Source organism: Neophocaena asiaeorientalis, unplaced genomic scaffold, assembly GCF_003031525.2.
Source record: "Neophocaena asiaeorientalis asiaeorientalis breed wild unplaced genomic scaffold, Neophocaena_asiaeorientalis_V1.1 scaffold167, whole genome shotgun sequence".
Lineage (NCBI taxonomy): Eukaryota > Metazoa > Chordata > Mammalia > Artiodactyla > Phocoenidae > Neophocaena > Neophocaena asiaeorientalis.
Genome location: NW_020175022.1, coordinates 1017588 through 1037823, shown reverse-complemented (window position 1 = coordinate 1037823; position 20236 = coordinate 1017588). Strand labels below are relative to the sequence as shown.

The 20236-nt window shown below is 42.0% G+C and overlaps 1 non-coding gene across 1 annotated transcript; it reads right to left on the bottom strand.

Moving 5' to 3' along the window:
• Window positions 1–11681: 11681 nt before the first annotated feature.
• On the bottom strand, window positions 11682–11788 carry LOC112411665 (U6 spliceosomal RNA). Its single transcript, XR_003005677.1, has one exon. It is a non-coding gene; the product is annotated as a U6 spliceosomal RNA (small nuclear RNA).
• Window positions 11789–20236: the final 8448 nt, after the last annotated feature.

Below are 20236 nucleotides of genomic sequence, written 5' to 3'. Positions count from 1 at the left end.
GCTCATGGGCTTAGTTGCTCCATGGCATGTCTCTGCGGCATGTGGGATCTTCCCGGACCAGGGCACGAACCCGTGTCCCCTGCATTGGCAGGTGGACTCTCAACCACTGCGCCACCAGGGAAGCCCGCTCTTTTCACTTTTTTTAAAGGTATCCTTTAGTAACCAAAATTCTTAAATTTAATGTCAAATTTCTCAATCTTTTCTTTCAAGGTTAGTGTTTCTGCATCCAGCACACTCTTTTCTAGGTCAGAAAAATAATTCTGTTTTCTTTTGAAAGTTCTATGGTTTTGCCTTTCATATAGAAATTCTTATTCCATCTAGAATTGATTTCTGTGTACACTGAGAAAGGGATCCAATTTCAATTTTTTAATATGGAAAACCATTTGTTACGGCATTGTTTATTGAAAAAGAACCCTTCTTTCACTGTACTACTTTTCTTTTTTTTTTGGCTGCTTGTTTTGGGTCTTTGTTGCTGCACGCGGGCTTTCTCTAGTTGCAGTGAGCGGGAGCTACTCTTCGTTGTGGTGGGTGGGCTTCTCATTGCGGTGGCTTCTCTTGTTGTGGAAACCGGGCTCTAGGCACACGGGCTCAGTAGTTGTGGTGCATGGGCTTAGTTGCTTTGCAGCATGTGGGATCTTCCCAGACCAGGACTTGAACCCGTGTCCCCTGCGTTGGCAGGTGGATTCTCAACCACTGCGCCACCAGGGAAGCCCTCACTATACTACTACTTCTGCCTGGGCCAAGATTCCATGAGTTTCATTTCCAGTATCCTGAAGTCAGACCTTAAAGCCTGCATGTAAACAAGCTTCCACCAAATGAAGCTAGAAAACCTACTTTGTACTTACCTTATATTCATAGTGGATGAGTTCCATTTCTGAATAAGGAATTTGTAAATGCTTGTGTCTAAATTTTAGGGGGAGACTGGTTTTGTTTTGAATCAAATATTACTTGAAAGAAATGTCTCATCATCTAGGGCTTGGGAATCTTTTATAGGTGTTGGTTATAAAGATATTGGTCACTTTGGCTTTCTTGGGCTTGCGTGTAGTTCCCCAGCAAAATCATGTTCTGGCAAAGTCTACCCATCAAGTCATGATGGGACCTGTGTCCCAGTCTCTGGTTCTCTGCATACCAACTGGGTGACTTCAGTGTTCATGAGGATGACTCAGCCAACACCTTGGCCTCTTCCAATTCAGAGATGATCATCACAGTTCATAATCTTTTGTACTCAACGGCACCACCTTAAGAAATGCTCCCTGCTGGAGTCAAATACTCACTTGGCCCATGGACCTCTCTCTTTTCAGATCTCCCACATTAATACTCCATGTATGCTTTTCAACAGTACTGTGAAAAATGTGTGTACTCTGGGCAATTCCACTTCAGGAACTTACTCTAAATAATCGGTGATGTGCCAAAGACATGTACAAGGGTGATGAAAAAATGAAAACAACGTAATATCCAACAATTACGTTACATTATTATGGAATAATACACTATCAATAAATTTATTTTGGAAGAACATTTAATGGCATTGCATATACGATTATAATATTAGCAAATGCTTGTATAACACAATGTGCCAGGGACTATTCTAAGTGCTTTACATGTTTTAAATCATTTAGCTTTCACAACAACCCTATGAGGTAGCTGTAGCATTATTAGTTCTGTTTTATAAATAAGGAAACTGAAAGCCAGAGAAGGTAGGTAACTTACTCTACAGTGATGGTTCTGACACTGTGGTCTGTGAACCCCTAAGGGTCCCCAAGACCCTTTCCGGGGGTTTGTGAGGTCAAAACTATTTTCATAATAATGCTGTGCCATGATGTTATTCACCTCTTCCACTGCGTTGACACTGGCACTGATGCCAAAGCAGTGGGGGTAAAAGTGTTGGTGCCTTAGCACAAATCCAAGGCGATGGCACCACACTGGCTGGCAGTCATTGTGTCCGTCACCCCCATACACTCCTGTCTTGAAAAAACACAAAAACTGTCCGTGATGAAGCGTTAAAACCAATTAATTGTATTAAATCTCAACCCTTGAGTTTACATACTTAATATGTTTGAGGTAAAGTGGGAAATACCCATAGAGCACTTGGCCGCATCCTGGAGTACAGTGATTGACCTGGGGAAGGGCGCTTGTGCGGCTTTTTGAGTCGTGAGATGAACTAGCCCCTTTTTCACAGAATAACATCTTTACTTGAACAAGCTATGGTTACTCAGACTTGGATGTTTGGCAAACACTGTCTCAAAAATAAATGAAGTGAGCCTCACTTCAGGAAAAGCAACTACAGTTTTTGTTGTCTGTGATGAAATTTGAGTTCTCAAGTGAAATTTTGAATTTTGGAAAACTTATGTGTGCCACAGTGAACTTGACATTCTCAAAATCCTTTAGATGGATATTAATAAATTTCTATTATGTATCAAAATTGTATATTGTAGTGTGCCAACATTAGGAAGATCTGCATTATGCAGTGAACCAATATTCTCCAAATAATCCATTTCAAATGCAAAAAAAAAGCAATGGATTCAAATGTAACAGGTTGCAAAAAGTTCACTGATACAGTTTTGGGTTCCACATTGTGACTAATCTTTTAGAAACTACTGTGTATCAAGGTTTGGTGTAGTATCAAAAATATCCACAGCTGTTGGAAAAGGGTTTTGAAATATTCCTCCCTTTTTTAACAACATATCTGTGAGGCTGGATTTACAGCAACATTTTGCAACAGACTGAATGCAGACACAAATATGAGAATCCAGCTATATTCTGTTAAAGAGACTTGCAAAAATGTAAAACAGTGCATCCTTCTCATTACGTTTTTGTTTTGGGACATATAGTTAATTTTTCATGAAAACTGAATTATGTTAACATGTAATAGGTTTATGGTTGCTATTTCTTAATGGATTAATATTTAAAATTTTCTGTTTTAGTTTCTAATATAGTAAATATCAATATATATAATTTACATAAACAAAAGCTCTTGGGAATCTTCAGTTTTTAAGAGGATAAAGTCATCCTAAGACCAACAAGTCTGAGAACGGTTCTACAGCCTGGGAGTGATGGAGCGGAGGACGGCACCCAGGAAGTTTGGCTGTAGAATCCATGCTCCTGCGACTGAATTACACACAAACCTCTCCTCTTGGGGCCCTAGCTGAACCCAAGTCCCCCTGGCTATTCAAGGTCTTCTTTCCTGCTCAAGTTCAAGTGGCCGATGATGAAACTGAGTTTGGTGCAAGCAAGACAGGCTTTTATGCAATGGCCAGAGAACAGAGAAGGGGGGTTCTAAAAGCACCTTCTCCCTAAAGGGAGGGGTGTAAGGGAATTTTAAGGGTTAGGAGGCAGACAGTCATCGGGGCTCTAGGAAAGGGGCAGGGATTTTCAGGGGCAGCCGTGGCATGTGCAGTCTTCCACATTCCTTTGCACATGGCATAAACTGTTCTGGTAAAGTGCAAATGCCCCCTTTGTGTGGAGATCTTAGCAGGGTAGTGAAGCAAAGGTAACACTCGGACTGCTTCAGGTTTCATCTATGCAGGCGGGTTGCTGAGGTCAATTCAGAGCTGGTTTGGGGGCAGTTGAACACTGTATCTTGCAAAGTACAGCTGCAAAGCATCTCTGCCAAATAGCAGGTACATTCGAAGCAAACACAGATAAATCAGGGCAAGTGTCCTTCAGTTCTCAGGGGTTGGTATGGAAACACAGAGATGAATCAAGGCAAGGAAAGCGGCGACCTTTAGCCTACTTTGTCCACCATCTTGGACCTAATCTGTTCAGTATGGTTTTTTTCTCTGGCCTTTGTAACCTGTTGATAAAAGAAAAGTAGCCTGTCAGTTTCAGCCTCTTGAGGCCTGGGCTGCATAGCATGGGTGACACTTAAATGTTTAATTATACCTATTGTTTCCAAGATTAACATGAGGCCTGCCAAGACAGAGGTGAAAATGTCTTAGTATTTATTTCTGGAGGATAGAAACCCAGATTTGTGGGGAGGTGTTGCTTTTATGAATGTTTGAAAATGTTTCAGAATGTTACTTTTGTAGTACAGGAAAACGTAAAAATAACTTTACTTCTTTGAACTCAATTTCTTTTACTGATAGCTTCTTCTTTGCTTAGTTTCCATCTCTAATGAGCAAAGACCTCATAACCTATCATTTAAAGCACTATCTTGCCAATAACTTCATCTCCCAAGCTCCGTTTTACCCCACACTTGTCCGGCTAAACCCCAAGCATGGGTTGGTTCTCAACCATCTACCTTTTCAGCTTTTTCTTCTAGACTTGTCACGTTCAGAGAGGTTAAGTCATTTGAGCAAGGATGCTTAGCTAATTAGGGGTCAGAACCAAGATCAAAACGCAGTCTATCTCACTGGAATGTGAGCCACCACAAAACAGCCATTTCTCATTATCAGCAGCCCTCTCACCATTTCCCTGCAGCAACGACTTCATCACACCTTCCTTTTCTCCCCTATCACTCTCAGCGGAAGATGTCACCATTACAGAGGGAGGCAAGGCCCTCAGGAAGTCTGAACCCCTTCTCTCCCACCTCCTCCAGACCCTCCTGGCAGCAGTTATGTCCTCTCTCCTGTCTCTTCTGTCTTCAGAATCTGCTCTGCCAGTGCTTTCCACTTGGCATGTACACATCAAGTCCACTCTATCAATAACCTTACCTGAGACTTTATACTTTGCTGGTTGATGTTTTATTTTACAATGTATATTTCCTTCATAATAACAAAAATATTATAGGTTATTTATGGAAAGGGAAAATGCTCACGATGTATGAAATGAAACAAGCATCCTTCAAAGTTGCCAATTTTTATTCAAATACATGTGGGTGAATTAAAGGACCATCACATAAGGATGATGTCACCTCTGTCAACTGGGTTTATAGAAGAATTGTTTATTCTTTTCACTCTTCTGAGCTTTTTTTTTAAGGTCTATTTATTATTTTTTAATTTTATTTATTTTTGGCTGCATCGGGTCTTAGTTGCAGCACACGGGATCTTTCGTTGTGGCACGCGGGCTTCTCTCTAGTTGTGGTGTGTGGGTTTTCTCTTCTCTAGTTGTGGTGCGCAGTTGTGGGTTCTCTAGTTGTGGGCTCTGCAGTTGGCGACACGCGGGCTCTAGTTGAGGTGCATGAGCTCAGTAGTTGTGACACAGGGGCTTAGTTGCCCGTGGCATGTGGGATCTTAGTTCCCTGACAAAGGATTGAATCCGCGTCCCCTGCATTGTAAGGTGGATTCTTTACCACTGGACCACCAGAGAAGTCCTTTCTGTGCTTTCTGAGTTGCATGAAAAGAATATGTAACTACTTTGTAATCAGAAAAGCTCACATGTTGTCTTTCAAAAATAAAATCACCAGGACTTCCCTGGTGACACAATGGTTAGGAAACTGCCTGCCCATGCAGGGGACACGGGTTTGATCCCTGGTCTGGGAGGATCCCACAGGCCATGGAGCAACTAAGCTGGTGTTCCACAACTGCTGAGCCTGCGCTCTAGAGCTTGTGAGACACAATTACTGAGCCTTCATGCCACAGCTACTGAAGCCTGCATGCCTAGAGCCCGTGTTCCGCAACAAGAGAAGCCACCGCAATGAGAAGCCCACACACAGCAATGAAGAGTAGCCCACGCTAACTGCAACTAGAGAAAGCCCATGCACAGCAACAAAAACCCAATGCAGCCAAAAAAATTTTTTAATTAATTAATTTAAAAAATTCTTTAAAAAAGATGGAGCTGGGGCTTCCTTAAAAACAAAAATAAATAAATGGGATCTAATTAAACTTAAAACATTTTGTATAGCAAAGGAAACCATAAACAAAACAAAAAGACAACCTTCTGAATGGGAGAAAATATTTGCAAATGAAGCAACCAACAAAGGATTAATCTCCAAAATATACAAACAGCTCATGCAGCTCAGTATCAAAAAAACAAATTACCCAATTAAAAAATGGGCAGAAGATCTAAATAGACATTTCTCCAAAGAAGACATACAGATGGTCAAAAGCACTTGAAAAGATGCTCTTCATCACTAATTATTAGAGAAATGCAAATCAAAACAACAATGAGGTATCACCTCACACTGGTCAGAATGGCCATCATCAAAAAATCTACAAATAATAAATGCCAGAGAGGGTGTGGAGAAAAGGGAACACTCCTACACTGTTGGTGGGAATGTAATTGGTACAGCCACTATGGAGAACAGTATGGAGTTTCCTTAAAAAACTATGAATAGAACTGCCATATGATCCAGCAATCCCACTCCTGGGCATATACTAGAGAAAACCATAATTCAAAAACATACATGCACCCCAATGTTCATTGCAGCACTATTTATAATAACCAGGATGTGGAAGCAACCTGAATGTCCATCAGTAGAGGAATGGATAAAGAAGATGTGGTACATATACAATGGAATATTACTCAGCCATAAAAAAGAACAAAATAATGGCATTTGCAGCAACATGGATGGTCCTAGAGATTGTCATACTGAGTGAAGTAAGTCAGACACAGAAAGACAAATATCATAAGATATCATTTATATGTGGAATCTAAAAAAAAGGGTACAACTGAACTTATTTACAGAACAGAAGTAGACTCACGGATGTAGAAAACAAACATGGTTACCAGGGGATGGGTGGGGAGAGATAAATTGGGAGACTGAGATTGACATATACACACTACTATATATAGAATAGATAACAAATAAGAACCTGCTGTATAGCACAGGGAACTCTACTCAATACTCTGTAATGGCCTATATGGGAAAAGAATCTTTAAAAAAAAAAAGTGGATATATGTATATGTATAACTGATTCACTTTGCTGTACCTCTGAAACTAACACAACGTTGTAAATCAACTATACTCCAATAAAAAATGTTAAAAAAGAGACAATCAAATCCCCCACTCCTTCTTTCAGCCACCACCCTGTCTCTCTCTCTCTCTCTCTTTTTTTTTTTCTTGCCATGCTGTGAGGCTTGGGGGATCTTAATTCCCTGACCAGGGATTGAACCCGGGCCCTCGGCAGTGAAAGCATGGAGTCCTAACCACTGGACTGCCAGCGAATTCCCCCAGTCTCTTTCTTTTTCACATCTCCGCTATTCCAAAGAGAAGTCTTCTCCACCTCCAAACCTTCTGCTCACCCCTCAGCCTGTTACAATCGCTCTTCCTCCACCTCCTGCATCCCTGAAGAAACCTCTTCCCAAGGTCACCAGTGACATCCTCCTTATCAACTCTAACCCTTATCTTGCTTGCTCTCTCCGTAGCATTTGGCCCTGTTAAGCATTTTCTTCTTGAAACTTGTTTCTTCTCCTGGTTTCCGTGATGGCACTCTCTCCACTCTCCACCCCCATTTTTTGGCCCCTCTATTTCAACTTTCTTTTCAGGCTTCTCTTTCTCTGCTTTTTCCTTAAACATTAGTATTCCTTGGGAGTTCCATCCTGGGCTTTCTTACTTCTCACTCTATGCCCTCTCTCTCTCAACATCCCCAACATCTCATTCTCTGGATCTCCAACATCCGTCATATTTTTATGCTGCTGACGTCTGCATTTATAGCTTCAGCCTATAGGTCGAAATGCATTCCAGATTTTCAAATCCATAGAGCCATCCAGATACAGGAATTTTTAATTAAGTGTCCCACAACACCCAACCCATCTTCTTCCCCATGCCCTTGCCTGTTCTTGTTTTTCTCTAAGGGGGTGAATCATCTTTTGTTTTTCTCTTTTCTTGCATCCTTACTGCCAAGCAATGTTGAAGTGCTGTCCTTTTAACCTCAAAATACCCCAAATTCATCCTCTCTTATCATCCCCCTACACACATTAGAGCCATGAAAATATAGTCTATGAAAGAAAGAAAAGGAAGGAAGGAAGGAAGGAAGAAAAGAAAAAAGAAAAGAAAAAAGAAAAAAGAAGGTTGGACAACAGGCTTCTAATTGGCAACAATGGATACAAAACCACATTGGAATTGTATGTAAAATCTTGATGGAAAATAAACATCAGCCTGGAATTCTATTATATGCTCCCATTTTCTCTGGGTTTACTCTGCTGTTTTTTTTTTAACTTCTTAAATTGGCAGTTAGCTCATTTTTTAGTCTTTATTGTTTCCTTGTTTGGTCAATTTTCATATAGTTTTATAAAATATATTTTTCCTCAGATTTTATTTTATATTACAATGTCATATTTTGACAATACTTGTGAGATATTCTTTTTTTAAAATAAATTTATTTATTTATTTTTGGCTGCATTGGGTCTTCATTACTGCGTGCAGGCTTTCTCTAGTTGCGGCGAGCAGGGGCTACTCTTCGTAGTGGTGCGTGGGCTTCTCATTGCGGTGGCTTCTCTTTGTTGCGGAGCACAGGCTCTAGGCGCATGGGCTTCAGTAGTTGCAGCACATGTACTCAGTAGTTGTGGTGCAGGGGCTCTAGAGCACAGGCTCAGTAGTTGTGGCACATGGGCTTAGTTGCTCCGTGGCATGTGAGATCTTCCCAGACCAGGGCTCGAACCCGTGTCCCCTGCATTGGCAGGCGGATTCTTAACCACTGCGCCACCGGGGAAGTCCCGTGAGATATTGTTTTACTGACCTTCCTGAGAATGGAATGGAGTTAAAATACGAATAAAACACAAGGCGATTATCTGATGTCAGGATAGAGAAATCAGAGCTCTATGACAGATGAGTTAAGACTATAATGATGAAACAACAGAATGAGGTATTGTTTGAAATATTGATAGAATCAACACTTTATGCACTTCAGAGTTATGAGGAAAGTAACTTCCTATCCTGAGAGGACAAATTTGTTGCAAAATAAATTATTATAATGTGAAAACACATTAGAGTAATCCAAGATGTGTTTTTCTAATAGATTCCATTAGGACACCTAACAATCATTGGGGGATGCAGTCATATGTCACTTCTGGTTCTCAGAGATATACTGGTTCAGTACATCTTGGGTGGGGTAACTAATCTGAATTTTTTTTTTTTTTTGCGGTATGCGGGCCTCTTACTGTTGTGGCCTCTCCTGTTGTGGAGCACAGGCTCTGGACGCACAGGCTCAGCGGCCATGGCTCACGGGCCCAGCCGCTCTGCGGCATGTGGGATCTTTCCGGACCGGGGCACAAACCCGTGTCCCCTGCATCGGCAGGCGGACTCTCAACCACTGCGCCACCAGGGAAGCCCTAATCTGCATTTTTAATCACCATCACAAGTGAAACCTACTTAAGCTGTTTCAGAGATAACACTGTTTTCATATTGTGTGAGAGATGAATGACAATTTATACACTTCCTTTTGTTTTTGGCTGCAAGGCTTCCTGGATCTTATTTTCCTGACCAGGAATTGAACCCGGGCCCTTGGCAGTGAAAGTGTCGAGTCGTAACCACTGGACCACCAGGGAATTCCCTATACAATTCTAATAGCTGCTTTTAATGTATGTAGAGAGAGATCTCCATGAAATTCTATAACAGATGTAGGAAATTTCAGTATTTTTTGCATATTTTATTTATTTAATTTTTTTTGGCCATACTGCTACAGCATGTAGGATCTTAGTTCCCCAAACAGGATTCGAACACATGCCACCTGCATTGGAAGGGCAGAGTCTTAACCACTGGACCGCTAGGGAAGCCCATCTGCAGTTTTTTGAGAAAAAAACCCTAAACCTATAGCTCATCAGAAACAAAATAAACCTCTCCAACCTACTGCTTTTAGGAAATGTTGCTTTGCAAATTTTGGTAATAAAATCAATAAAATCCTTAGTTCACTTAGTACACTTTTTATGATAGAAGATTGGGATTTAGCTCTTTACTCCACATGCAACACTCATCCCCTCTTCCAATAGTAGACAATGATTTTTGGATAAATTGGTATTTACTGTTTGTATAATTATGACTATGCAAACTCTGTTCACTATTAAGCCACTATTAAATTTGACTCCTATGCACAGTTTTGTTTCTCCCAGAATTTATAATTGCCTTGGGCTCGTTTGTTTCTTTGTTTCATTTTCATTCCCTCTGTTAGAAGTGTAAACCTCTCAAATTGGTCAAACAAAGTAGGTAGCCTGATGACCACAAGTGATGGCCTTCTGTTCCAATCTGGCTGGTTGCATGAGGCCTGCTGCAAAGTTGTCCTGGCTCTTCCCTACACCGTCATCCAGGGAATCCCTTTGTTTCTCTTCTGTGTGTATCCTCTGTCTCCTAGATACCATGTTCTGATTTTCCCTGGTTTCATGCTCTGTGTTAGTGGAATTCATCATCCACTAGCTTCCTGAGGAAGGGAGCCCAGAAAGCAAATTTCCTGTCTTTGCATGCCTGAAAACATCTTGGTGGAGTATACAATTTTATATTAAAAATAATGTTTGTTTAGAATTTTGAGGGCATTGTCCCATTGTTTTCTAGTTTTTTGGAATATTATTAAATCCAATGCCATTCTGAATATGCAGCTGAGTATCTTTTGTATACAACCTGATTTTCTCTCTGGAAGACTTTAGAAGTTGCTCTTAATATTTACTCTAAAATTCCATGATGAAAAACCCTTGGGTGTTTGATTTTTTAAAATTTTTGTTTCTTTGTTTTTTTAAATTTAATGTGCTAGGCATTTAATGGGCCCTTTCAATCTGGAGACTCATGTCCTTCAGTGCAGGAAATTGTTATTGAATTATTTCTTTAATAATTTTCCCACTGACTATTTCTTCTCTCTTTCTAAAACTCCTTTTACCCAGATATTCTGTCTCCTAGACTGAACCTCTTATTTTCTTACATTTATTTCATATTTTCTATTTCTTTGTATTTTTATTCTACTCTCCAGGATATTTCTTCAACTTTATCTTAGAATCTTTTTTATTAAATTACTAACTTCTACTTCCATTTTTTTCCTTTATTTTTCCTTCATTTTTTTCGCCCATGCCACGCAGTTTGTGGGAATCTTAGTTACCTGATCAGGAATCGAGCTCAGCCCATGGCAGTGAAAGTGCCACGTCTTAACCACTGGACCGCCAGGGAATTCCGTACACTTCCATATTTTTATTTTTATTTAATTAATTAATTAATTTTTGGCTGGATGGACATATGGGATCTTAGTTCCCTGACCAGGTATTGAACCTATGCCACCTGCAGTGGAAGGGTGGAGTGTTAACCACTGGACTGCCAGGGAAGTTCCTCACTTCTTATTTTTAATTTCCAAGAAGTCTTTATTATTTTCTTTTTAAAAAAATTTTTATCGGAGTATAGTTGATTTACAGTGTTGTGTTAGTTTCAGGCGTACAGCAAAGTGAATCAGTTATACAAAAGATATGGAACAGGTACTTCCCTGGTGGTGCAGTGGTTAAGAATCCGCCCGCCAATGCAGGGGACACAGGTTTGATCCCTGGTTCCAGAAGATCCCATATGCCGTGGAGCAAGTAAGCCCGTGCACCACAACTACTGAGCCCACGTGCCACAACTACTGAAGTCCGTGTGCCTAGAGCCTGTACTCCGCAACAAGAGAAGCCACTGCAGTGAGAAGCCCACGCACCACAACGAAGAGTAGCCCCCGCTCGCCGCAACTAGAGAAAGCCCGTGCACAGCAACGAAGACCAAACGCAGCCAAAAAAATAAATAAAATAAAATAAAATAAAATGCCATCAGCTAGTGAGAAATGGCAACTACTCCATACCATCAGCCAACCCCAGGCCTTGGGTCCGCTTGCCTCACTTCCTCTTCCTTTAAAAAAAAAAAAAAAAATTTGGAACACTTCACGAATTTACGTGTCATCCTTGTGCAGGGGCCATGCTAATCTTCTCTGTACCGTTCCAACTTTAGTATATATGCTGCCAAAGCGAGCACAAGTCTTTATTATTTTCTGAATGTTCCTTTTAAAAATAGCATCCTTTCTTTTATCATGGGTGCAATATTTTCTCTTGATTTCTGAAGATATTAATTGTAGGTTTTTGGACATTTTCTTCTGCTCCCTTCATTACCCGCCAGGTTCCTTTTCTTTTGGCTTCTGACTTTTATGTTTGAGGCTGCCTTCAACTCTCTGGCAAGCCTTGGCTGTCTGTTCCAACTTAAGTGTGAGGTCCAAGAGAGCTGACTGGAAGCCCTGTGGAGGTGCCAGAGATGGTCAGCTGGGGGTGACTCACTGTGTGGTGGGTGAGGGAGAGATCAGTCTTCTACCTCCTGTAAACTTTGTCTCCTGGGCCAATCATTATCCCCAAAAAGGAATTTCAGTCCCCTTGCCCCTGCTTCCAGAGGACAAAGAACTTTTAATCTTTAAAGTCTTTACAAGTTCTAAGACTCCAATTATTTTATTCCTGTTTGGTTTTCCACTCCCTACCTCATGAGTAGAATGGAAAATATTCAAACTTAAGGATTTAAAACTTTACACATATGACTTTCCATTTTTCAAAATTACATCTCTCATCTTCTCCTTTATGTTTTTAAATTTCCTTACTCTCATTTTGATGTGGTTTCTGGATGAAGCAGAGATAAATGTGTGTGCTCAATCCACCATGTTTAACCAGAAGGTCCTACCTCCTTAAGTCTTAATTACCTTTTTTCTCTAACTCAAGACGTGGTTGTAAAAATTAAAGTTGGTCGTGCATGCGTAACGTGATGTTCAAAGAGATTTTTCTTGTTGTCTTAGAGTTTGAGCTGAGTCTTCAAGGAGAGAAGAGCATGTAGGTACTCCACATTGTAGAGAAAGACTTCACTGGACAGACAAAAGAGAACAACTCCTCTAACAATGATAGTCCCTTATCATCATCTTCAGCCTCTATAAACAAGAATATTGACAAGGGAGTGGAGAGTTACGGAGATAGGGTTTTTGGTCTGTTCTATAATGCATTGTTATTTCCCCTTCCTCATTCTTAGATAGGTGAGCAGAGGCTACAGACCAAGTAAGGAGAGTACCAGGAGATTACAGGTGTTTGCAGGAAGCTCAGTCCTTGGCTGGATGATTCTTGTGTAATGGAATTATTGTCCTAGTGCTGTTACAGAGCTCAAGCAAAGCACTTTGAGAGAGTTTTGGAAAAACTGACATGCGTTTACTGGCATTTGGGAGATGCATATGAACATAGAGATGAGTATATGCGGACAGTTTGGTGAATGGGGCATATTAGACATTGACTGGAGCCTGGCCCTGGAACAGCAGTGCTGAAGAGTAGCCTGTACTTCCAGCACCTGGCATGGGAAGGATGTGGGAGTTTCTCATGGGCCAAGAGGACATCATGGAAAGTGCTTGGGCTTTAACCATCTAGATGGGACCCTGTCCAAGAGAGACCCCTGCAGGGCAAGAAGACTCTAATGGCAAGGTACTGTGGGCTAGAAGCTCAGGGTACTGTGCAAGATGTCAGTTGGAGATGCACTGCAGACATCAAGGACCATGCAGTGTGGAGGCTCCGTGAGTCTCCTCAAATACCGCCCCCCAAGAGAAAGCCAGAACTTAGGCATCTGTCATACAGAAGGTTCTAACAGCCCTGGTCATATAAAATTACCTTTTTCCTTTCTCCCACCATTCCAGCCCTCTAGAAGCCAGAGGCAGGTAGTGGAGGGAGGGTGGAAGAAGGGCGAAGATAAAGGTACCCCCCATCCTTTGCCATTTCAGGTCTCTGGGCTGTGGGTCCAACCTGAGCTGGGGGTGTGTGACCTGGGAATTGAATATAAGATTGAAATTTTAAAACTGGACTGTTCAAGACTTGTATTCCATGAAAATGACAAGAAAGCCATGAGGTGTACTTGAGAGATGTGTTCCAGGGCGGGGAAGTCTGCTGACAGAGCAGGGTTGAAGGCAGCAGCTGATGGCAGGATAGGGTGGGGGGAGATTCTTTGCACCTTACCAAACCCAGACAGTTAAATAAATCAGCTATAACTTAAAGTGCTAGGCATTCATTCAATCAGCATTTACTGAGTGCCTACTCTGTGCCAGATTCTATGTAAGTTTCAGGGAATAAAAATAATGAGTGAAACCAAAGGAGCCCCTGCTTTGGATAATCAAGTGAGGAAGACACTGTCTAAGGTAAAAACTGCATTTAGCTGCTAATAATGGAGACCAGAAATAAGACTGGAGTTTTATTTTTCTCTTGTGTAAAAAATGTCCATGGGGAAGTGGTTCACAGTAGCTCCATCATCAACAGAGCCCATCTATCTCTATCACCGTTCTCTACCTCTTTATCTTATCACCATTCTATCTCTCTGTATCACCATTCTCAGACTGTGGTTTTCATTCTTAAGGTTAACTCATGGTCCAAGGTGACTGAATGGAGCTCCAGCTTTCATATCTGCATTCCAGACAGAAATCAGGAGGAAAGGGGAAAGGGCAGAAGAGGATCAATATCAATTTTTTTGCCCCCTTTTAAAAAGCCTTCTTGGATGTCTCATCCAACAACTTTGGCTGACATCTCATTGGCCAGAATTTTCTCACATGACCACTCTTAGATGCAAGGGAATGTGGGAAATATAAGAATTGTTTTATTGAGGACGAAGAGGAGAATGGAGTTTAGATAGATAACTACCAAACTGTGCAGCAATACGTCCCTTCAGCTACTCAAAATCTGTCAGTTCCTCACGTGGCTCTTTCTGGTCCAGCAAACTGGACCAAAGACAAACTGTCAGCCCCCAACACACCTGATATACAATGGTGGAACAGGAAAAGTCAATCGCAAGCAAAACTCTCATTCAGAAAAGGAACGCCTAGGAAACACCCAGCAGTCACTAGTCACTAATCTATTGACCATTGAGTGGCTTGTGTATGTTCTCATCCCTTGAACCTGGATGTGCCAGTGGCTGTTTGACCAGTAGAGCATAGAGGAAGTAATGCTCTATAGCCTCTGAGGCTAGGTCCTGAAAGGCAATGCAGCTTCTGCCTCGTTTGCTGGAACACTTATGCTGGGACCCCCTAAGTTAGCACTCCAACTGCCCTGAGGCCACCATCTTGTGAGGAAGCCCAAATTTGCCTAGACAGAGAGCCACTGAGAAGCTCCAAGAATATATGAAGAAAGTGAGATGCCCAGTCAGCCCCTAGCTGCTCCAGCTTCAGCTGTGTAACTATAATCACATGAGATACCCTGAGCCAGAGTGCCCAACGAAGCCCTTTGGAGCCAAAGGAACTGTGGGGATAACAAATAATTGTTATTTTTAAAAATTGAGGTATAGTTGGTTTACAATGTTGTGCCAGTCTCTGCTGAACAGCAGAGTGGCTCAGTTTTATACATACAGACATTCTTTTTTTTAAATATTCTTTTCTATTACGGTTTATCCCAGGAGATTGGATGTAGTTCCCTGTACTGTACAGTAGGATCTTGTTGTTTATCCATTCTAAATGTAATAGTTTGTGAGCTTCCCTGGTGGTGCAGTGGTTAAGAATCCCCCTGCCAATGCAGGGGACGTGGGTTCGAGCCCTGGTCTGGGGAGATCCCACATGCCGCGGAGCAACTAAGCCTGTGTGCAACAGCTACTGAGCCTGCGCTCTAAAGTCTGCGAGCCACAGCTACTGAGCCCACGTGCCACAACTACTGAAGCCCGTGCACCTAGAGCCCGGGCTCTGCAACAAAGAGTAGCCCCCGCTCGCCACAACTAGAGAAAGCCCGCGCGCAGCAAGGAAGACCCAACACAGGCAAAAATTTAATTAATTAAATTTTAAAAAGATGTAACAGCTTGCATCTACTAACCCCAAATTCCCAGCCCATCCCTCTCCCTCCCTCCCTCCCCACCCTTGGCAACAACAAGTCTGATCTCTATGTCTGTGAGTCTGTTCCTGTTTTATAGATAAGTTCATTTGTGCTGTATTTTAGATTCCACATGTAAGTGATATGATATGGTATTTGTCTTTCTCTTTCTGACTTACTTCACTTAGTAAGTGATAATCTCTAGGTCCATCCATGTTGCTGCAAGTGGCATTAGTTCATTCATTTTTATGGCTGAATAGTATTCCATTGTATATATGTACCACATCTTCTTTATCCATTCCTGTCGGTGGATATTTAGGTTGTTTCCATGTCTTGGCTACTGTGAATAATGCTGCTGTGAACATAGGGGTGCATGTATCTTTTTGAATTCAAGTCTTGTTCAGGTATATGCCCAGGAGTGGGATTGCTGGATCATATGGTAATTCTATTTTTAGTTTTCTGAGGAACCTCCATACTGTTTTCCATAATTGCTGCACCAAATTGCATTTCCACCAACAGTGTAGGAGGGTTCCCTTTTCTTCACACCCTCTCCAGTATTTGTTATCTGTAGACTTTTATTTATTTAATTTATTTTTGGCTGTGTTGGGTCTTTGTTGCCGCGTGCTCTTGCGGGCTCTAGAGCGCAGGCTCAGTAGTTGTGGTGCACGGGATTAGTTGCTCCATGGCATGTGGGGTTTTCCTGGACCAGGGCTCAAACCTGTGTCCCTTGCATTGGCAAGCAGATTCTTAACCACTGAGCCACCAGGGAAGCCCCTTGTAGGCTTTTTAATGATGGCCATTCTCTTCCCTGGTGGCACAGTGGTTGAGAATCCGCCTGCTCATGTAGGCGGCACGGGTTTGAGCCCTGGTCCGGGAAGATCCCACATGCCATGGAGCAGTTAAGCCCGTGCACCACAACTACTGAGACTGCGCTCTAGAGCCCGCAAGCCACAACTACTGAGCCTAAGTGCCACAACTACTGAAGCCCGCACGCCTAGAGCCCGTGCTCCGCAACAAGAGAAGCCACCACAATGAGAAGCCTGCGCACCGCAATAAGAGTAGCCCCCCGCTCGCTGCCCGCGCACAGCAACAAAGACCCAACGCAGCCAAAAATAAATAAGTAAATAATGATGGCCATTCTTACCGGTGTGAGGTGGTACCTCATCGTAGCTCTGATTTGCATTTCTCTAATAATTAGTGACGTTGAGCATCGTTTCATGTGCCTACTGGCCATCTGTATGTCTTCTTTGGAGAAATGTCTATTAAGATCTTCTGCCCATTTTTCGATTGCGTTGTTTGTTTGTTTTATTTATTTTATTTTTGGCTGCATTTGGTCTTCGTTGCTGTGCACTGGCTTATCTCTAGCTGCCTCGAGCAGGGGCTACTCTTCGTTGTGGTGTGTGGGCTTCTCATTGTGGTGGCTTCTCTTGTTGCAGAGCATGGGCTCCAGGCACTCAGGCCCCAGTAGTTGTGGCACATGGGCCTAGTTGCTCTAGGGCATGTGGGATCCTCCTGGACCAGGGCTCGAACCCGTGTACCCTGCTTTGGCAGGTGGACTCCCAACCACTGTGCCATCAGGGAAGCCCCAGTTATTTGTTTTTGCTTTTGTTTTTTTTTTTTGCGGTACACGGGCCTCTCACTGTTGTGGCCTCTCCCATTGCAGAGCATAGGCTCTGGACGCGCAGGCTCAGCGGCCATGGCTCACGGGCCCAGCCGCTCCGCGGCATGAGGGATCCTCCCGGACCGGGGCACGAACCCGTGTCCCCTGCACCGGCAGGCGGACTCTCAACCACTGCGCCACCAGGGAAGCCCCTATTTGTTTTTTTGTTGTTGAGTTATATAAGCTATTTGTATATTTTGGAGATTAAGCCCTTGTTCATCGCATCATTTGCAAATACTCTCTCCCATTCTGTAGGTTGTCTTTTTTTTTTTTAATGGTTTTCTTTGCTGTGCAAAAGCTTATAAGTTTGATTAGGTCCCAACAAATAATTGTTATTTTAATCCACTAAATTTTGAGGTGGCAATAGATAACCAGAACAACAGTGTATATCAAATCTGGGGGTCAAGGACCACCTGCCCCAACACAGGAGTAAGTTCCTTGGTTGGTCTATCTGGCTTCCCCTGGTTCTGCCCCCTGGGAAAATCCTCACTCTTTCCCATGGTCCCTTGCTCTGTCCTCAGCTAGGTGGTGTCTTGTCCATCATCCCTCATGGCCCATCTGAACAGGCCCCTGTGGGTGACACCCTCTCTAAGGGCTACACAGCTTTGGCAGCACCTCTAGAGGGAGCCACTTCTGTGTAGGAGGTTCAGGATGTTTAACTTACAGCCATAGCTGTTGCAGGCCAGATATGGGTTTTGTGTGTGTTTTTGTTAACATAGCTTCCTAAAATAACTAGTAAGCTTCCAGTCAATTCTTTTTTTTTTTTTTTTTTTAATTTATTTTTATTTTTTTTGCGGTACGTGGGCCTCTCACTGTTGTGGCCTCTCCCGTTGCGGAGCACAGGCTCCAGACGCGCAGGCTCAGCGGCCATGGCTCACGGGCCCAGCCGCTCCGCGGCATGTGGGATCTTCCCGGACCGGGGCACGATCCTGTGTCCCCTGCATCGGCAGGTGGACTCTCAACCACTGCGCCACCAGGGAAGCCCTCCAGTCAATTCTTAAGCATGAGTTACTATGGCCGAAGATCTTACACATCATATTAGGCCTAAAAATTCATATTCTGCATGTTGGTTTCTGTGCTCTGACCATCTTCCCTAATTACTCCCCAGGGTTTGAAGGGGAAGATAACATTGTTAATCTGGTCTTTGCTGGGAGTCTTGCACTGGGTAGGCACAGACCTCTTAATAGAAGGTGCTTGAGAAAGGGTTGGGTCCACAGTGTTAGATCCTGGCAGGGTGACTATTTAGCAGCTACCATTCTGAACTGCTTCCATTTGAACCTGTGTCCCCTGCAATGGCAGGTGGATTCTTAACCACTGTGCCACCAGGGAAGTCCTTCTTAATGGCTTTCTAAGATACAATGAGCAACCATTTGACCAAGTGGTTTGCAAATACTGAGGGTTGCCAGCTTTCCAGGCTGCAAAGGAGTGGATCCTCCCTACACACTTGCCCAACAAACTTCCCCTAAGCTAATGCCACATTCTAGATACTGTTAAGGCACTACCCCACTTCTAGTACCAACTATGTATCAACTTGGATTGCATTTATGTCTGTTACAGAGACTGGAAATAGCAGAGACTTAAACTAGATGGAAGTTAGTTTTTCCTGACAGGTGATAAAGTCTGGGTGTAGACAGCTCAGGGCTGATGTAGTGTCCTCAGGGATTCATCAGGTTCTCAGACTCCCTGTAACTGTCTCTCTACAATCCTTAGCCTGTGGCTTCCATCCTCAGTGTGCCTCCAAATCACAAGATCCTTCAATCATCGCTCTAGACAGGAAACAGAAAGAGGGGAGATGGGAAAAAAGGACTAAAGAATTAAAGAGAGTATATGCCAGATGTCTGACCTTCCTTCAAGGAGTTTTCTGAAAGATCCATCCAGCAAACACTACTCACATCTTTTTTATGTTTACATACATAGTTAGAATGTAGTCACATGGTCACAATTAGCTGCAAGAGGTGGTGTATGTAATATTTAAGCGGGTTATGCTGCCACCCAAGATAACAGGGGCATGAGTAAACTTTTGGGGTTGATGAGTATGTTCATTATCTTGATGGTGGTGATGGTTTTATGGATGTATACTAAATCAAAACTTATCATATTGTACATTTTAAATACATGCAGCTTATTATATGTCAGTTATACCTCAATAAATCTGTTAAAAATGTTGTACGTGTACAAGAAAAGAATATGTGCTCCCAATTATTGGCTGCAGGGTTTTAGATAAGTTCAATATGCCAAACCTTTAACTGTGTTGTTCAAATCTCCTATATCCTTACTGAAAAACACTTTTTTTCTTGATCCATCAATTAACTGAGGGAAATATGTTAAAATTTCCCACAATTGTAGTGGATTTGTCAATTTCTCCTGGGAGTTCTGACAGTTTTCCTTTATAAATTTGAAGCTGTATCATTAAGAAATATAGGTTTATAATTATGTCTTCGTGGTGAATTAAAACTTATATCAATGTGGCAGGTCTCTTTATCTCTAGTTCATACTTTTAGTCATAAATTTTATTTTATCTAATATTAATATATCTACACAGGGTTTTTTTTGTTTGTTTAGTATTTGCCTGGCACATATATGTATTCTGTTCTTTTACTTTTAACCTTTTTTCTTACGTTTTAGTTATACCTCTTGTAATCGACATATAGCTGGATATTAATTTTTATTTAGTCTAACAAACTATGTATTTTGACTGGAGAATTTACTCCATTTATATTGATTGTGATTATGTTATCACTGGATTCATTTCTACAAAAAAAATTGGGTGCTTTTCATCTGCCCAGATTTTTCTCTTATTTATTTTTCCCCTTTCCTGTCTTCTTTTGGACCATTTGAGGTTTCTCACCCCTTATTCTCTTTTTTTCTTCTTACATGTTTGGAAATTACTCGCTCTGGTTCCATTAATATTTAAATTAAAAATTTTAACATGAACATTTAACAATCAAAATTAATTAAGGGAATTCCTTG